Source organism: Panthera onca, chromosome X (assembly GCF_046562875.1).
Source record: "Panthera onca isolate mPanOnc1 chromosome X, mPanOnc1 haplotype 2, whole genome shotgun sequence".
In the NCBI taxonomy this organism is placed as follows: Eukaryota; Metazoa; Chordata; class Mammalia; order Carnivora; family Felidae; genus Panthera; species Panthera onca.
Genome location: NC_138357.1, coordinates 29,735,459 through 29,740,503, shown reverse-complemented (window position 1 = coordinate 29,740,503; position 5,045 = coordinate 29,735,459).

The window sequence follows — 5,045 nt, the reverse complement described above, 5'->3', positions numbered from 1 at the left end:
CCTGCATCTGGCCTCTAATGATCCTGCCATTTCTGTCTTAAATTGTCTGAAAGGGCTTCAAGATGAAGCTCACCAGAAAGAAGACAATCCTGTGAGTTGTCAGTTATGAACATGCATTGGATCCTTAGGATAGTGCAAAAAAACAGTTTTGTACTTTTTCCAGTTGTTCAACCAAACGGTTCTAAGTGAAATGAATGCTCCGAGTCCATTCTTTCCCTAATGACCCTCCAGCTTCCATTTCCATTGCTTTTTCTTTTCCCCATGGTTCTGGCGCCCGCTCTCTCTCTCTCTCTCTCTCTCTCTCTCTCTCTCTCTCTCTTTCTCTCTAGCAATCAATGCCTTGGAGTTTAATTTGGGACTTTTTTCTAAGGAAGACTGGAGATGGCTTCTCTGAAGAGTTGATTACTTAAAGTTGGGAACAGGCTTAAATCTTTTCACTTACTTCAGAGTGCCGCATCTCTATGACAGATATTTTTCTTGTTAATATTGCTTGCTTGTTATTTTGCTAAAATTGCCAATCACAACAAAAGATGACAATAAGAATGAAGGTGGGGGGTAAGGGGTGAGGAATTCTGCTCTGCCAGTTCTAGGAGGTGCTCAGTAAATATTTCTTGAGTGAAAGAATGAGTGGTATGGTAGTAAGGATGCACTGCCTTTTTTTTTTTTCTGTGCGTGTACGTGTGCATGTACTTGTGCACACACATTTCAAGTACTCTTCAACATGTACACAGTATATTAGAAATAGCCTAAATGTTTTATACGTTAAACCTTGAAATGTAAAGAAAGGCATTTTAAGTGGGGCTTCTGACCATCCAGTTACCACCTCACAGGTATGAACTGACTCTGAAAATGATCTTCCACCCTTGCCTCAGGGTCTCCAAACCGCACCATCCTTTGGGCTGAGGCCTCAGAGCATTTGAATTATGGCCCAGAATTTGATGCAAATCTTTTCACATGTGGGTTTGGGGGAGTGGGATGCTCTTGAATTCCTTTAGGTGGTTCATGACCTGGGATACTGTCTTATTCAGTAGAGTCCCTTGAGCTAGAGAAGGAAAATGTCTAGAGGGTGAGGTTCACCTGAAGGTGGGAATTGGGGTGTTTTACCAGCACAAGAACGGTGGGTGGTCCTGGCTACATAATTCTGTCTGTGAAGTTCTCTCTTGGCTTGATGTAGCTACCTAATCTCTGCCTATTTTTAATAGTTTTAGCATCTTGTAATTCTACCTTTCTTGTACTCTTTTTGTATCATCACCTGTTTGCCCCTTTCAGTTATGGGGTAGCTTTCTGAGTCGCTTTGTTGTTTTTGAGCCATCCCGTGGGAAGTAGGGAAACAAAACCAAAAGGAAGTAGGTAGCGTTTGGGTGTGAAGCTCTCCTCACCAGCCCCAGGGACACCTGAATTAAAGCCAAACAAGTAACCGTTCTTCTGACTGACATCAGGACCTGTGCTCAATCCCTAATCTGCAGCTCTATCCATCTTGTGTTTGGTCTCTCCTGTTTCAGTGTCTCTCCAAGGACTTGTTGCGGGGACAGCTTTGTGTGGGGGATGGTGAGGAGATGCATCGCTCCTTCCTTACCCTCTCGAGCTCTGCGCTGGAGAGCCTGCTGCCGTTGTTCGCCCAAGTTGTTGCAAATGGAGTGCCTTCTTCCTAGCTTCTCTAAATCCCACTGTTTTGTTGTTGTTGTTGTTTTGTTTTGTTTTTAAGATTTAGCTTAAATCCTGCCATCTCTGTGAAGCCTTCTGTGATTTCCCACAAGTGGTCTACTTGTTTTGATCTCTTGACCTGACTGACTGGATTTGAATCCAAACTTCTTCATTATAAGGAGTGTGACTTTGGACACGTTATTTAACCTCTCTGTGCCTCAGTTTCCTCCCCTGTCCAGTGAGAATGATAATTGTGTCTACTTCATCAAGTTGGCTGTTGTGAGGATTAAATAGGTATACATATTTAATACACTGAATGGTGCTTGGTACCAAGAATAGTTCCTGCTCAGTAATTATTAGATATTTTTCTTATTATGTGCAGTGTGGCTTACAGCATGCACTTATTTTTTTTATTTGGATTTTTATGCCTGCATTTTATCTCCTTAAGTGAACTTGGGGTAATGTAACAGTGGAAAAAAGTATGGATTCTGGATGCAGAATGCCTGAGTTCGAGTCCTAACTCTGCTACTTACTAGCTTTCTGATCTTGTAGACGTTACTTAACCTGTGTGGGTACTGGTTTTACTGTTGTATAATGGGGATGACCACACCAACGTGCTGCAGAGTCTTTGTGAGGATTAGATAGTGGTAGAGGGAACCAGATACAGTAGATGCTCCTAAATGGAAATGGTATTGTTACACTTTTTAGTATTCTTTGTTCCTAGGCCCAGATTAAGCTCTCATTACATGTTTGTTAGATGGTCTGGAAGAAAAATATTCTGCTTTGTCAGGCATCTGTCTTTTGCATTATTCACAAACAGAGTGAGCAGAAAATGAGAACTGCATCTTTGAGCCCTTAAAGTTAACTCCAGGGTCAGTATTTTCTCTATCATGTTGTCTCTTTTTGTTATGTTAGGCCTAGTCATGATGATGATGATGATGATGATGATGATGATGATGATGAAGAAGAAGAAGAAGAAATAAAGAAAGAAAGAAAGAAAGAAAGAAAGAAAGAAAGAAAGAAAAGAATAAACAGAAGGAAGAAGAGTAGCTACCATGTGTATTTTCTAACTATTATTAGTGTATGTGCTAAATTCTTCATACAAATTATCCCTAGTTGTGTTTCTTGTCCTGCTACATTCTCTCCCTGACTAATATAAGCCATACTCTTGGCTTCAGATACAATCTATGTCCTGATGACTACTGCACTCCTATCATTATTCCAGACTTCTTGTGAGCTCTAGACCCATCTATGTAGCAAAAACTTGACATTGGCATTTGGATATTCCAGAGGCAACTGAAACCAACAGTTTTCAAAACCTGACTGTCTCTATGGTTTTCCCCATATCAATCCCATTCTGGTTTTCTTCTATGTATCCTGTCAACATGCATGGTGCCTGCCCACATAACGATTCCCTTGCACTTCATATTCAGAACCTTGGCAAATTCTGATAGTTTTTCTTCTGAAACATATATTAAATCTATTTCTTTCCTTCTTCAATAACACTGCCATAGTGGAAGCCATCACTATTTTTGTGTGTGTGTGAATTATAATAGCTTCCTCACTGGGGTCACCTCTTCCATACTTGACACCCTCTAATCTGTGTCTTCACCTTGCTCAGGTATTTCCTTTCTACTTTTTACATTGAAGTATGATGTACATACAGTGCTATGTACAAGGTGCACTAATATTAAGTGCTAGATGAACTTTTCCATACATAGATACTCCTGTAACTATCCCCCAAATCAGATGTGGACTATTTCCAGCACCCCTGAAGGCTTCTTTGAGTGCCCTCTCAGTGGTAACTTCTATTCAGCAGTCATATTTTTAGAAGTGATTGTTTGGAGGGGAAGAAAAAATAAAACAAATATTTAACTCTAGTTAATGATAGCCACGTTAAAGTATTTAGCAGGAAGTATACTGATGACTGCAACTTCTTCTGAAGTGCATATGAAAAGAAGATTGGCTGGGTGCATAGGGAGCCTAGATGGATACATATATCATGGAGCTAATGCCAATCAGAGGCTCTTAGTGGTAGGATTCAGGTGTTCACTGTAACATTCTTTAAAACTTCTGTACGTTTGAAAATTCTTATTCTAAAATGCTGGAAAAAGGGGATCTTTGGAAAAACACAAAATGATCTTGTATTACTGAAAACTCTTCGGTGACTTCCAATTGTACTTGATATAAAATATAAAATCTTCAATATGTCCTCAAAAGCTCAACATTGCTTCTCCCAGACTTTGCACTTTCTTCCTTCTCCACTCCATCCCCCCTCACTGTGATCAAGCCATGCTTGCCTTTTTTCCATTTCCACTTGTATTCAATGTTGAGTGAGTGAATAGAAATTTTAATAGACAAGCAGCACCCAACAATAAGGCAGCCTGGGGAAGGGATACTTTTTCAGAAAGACAGTAGTATTGGCACAAAAACAGATACTCAGGGTCACCTGGGTGATTCAGTTGGATAAGCATCTGTCCTCGGCTCAGGTCATGATCTCATGGTTTGTGGGTTCGAGCCCCATGTCAGGCTCTGTGCTGGCAGCTCAGAACCTGGAGCCCACTTTGGATTCTGTGTCTCCCTCTCTGTCTCTCTGTCCCTCTCCTGCTCGTACTCTGTCTCTCTCTCAAAAATAAATAAACATTAAAAAAATTTTAAAAAGACATAAAAAAACAAGTAATGTTTTAAAAAAAAAACAAAAAACCAGACACTGAGATCAGTGGAACAGAGAACCCAGAAATGGACCCACAAATATATGGCCAACTAATCTTTGACAAAGCAGGAAAGAATATCCGATGGAATAAAGACAGTCTCTTGAGCAAGTGGTGCTGGGAAAACTGGACAGCGACATGCAGAAAAATGAACCTGTACTTTCTTACACCATACACAAAAATAAACTCAAAATGGATGAAAGACCTCAATGTAAGACAGGAAGCCATCAAAATCCTTGAGGAGAAAGCAGGCAAAAACCTCTTTGAGCTTGGCCACAGCAACTTCTTATTCAACACATTTTCTGAGACAAAGGAAACAAAAAAAAAAAAATGACCTACAGGGACCTCATCAAAATAAAAAGCTTCTGCACAGTGAAGGAAACAATCAGCACAACTAAAAGGCAACCAACAGAATGGGAGAAGATATTTGCAAATGACATATCAGATAAAGGGTTAGTATCTAAAATCTATAAAGAACTTATCAAACTCAAAATCCAAAAACAAATAATCCAGTGAAGAAATGGGCAAAAGACATGAATAGACACTTCTCCAAAGAAGACATCCAGAAGGCCAACCGACACATGAAAAAATGCTCCACATCACTCATCATCAGGGAAATATAAATCAAAACCACAATGAGATACCACCTCACCCCTGTCAGAATGGCTAACATTAACAACTCAGGCAACA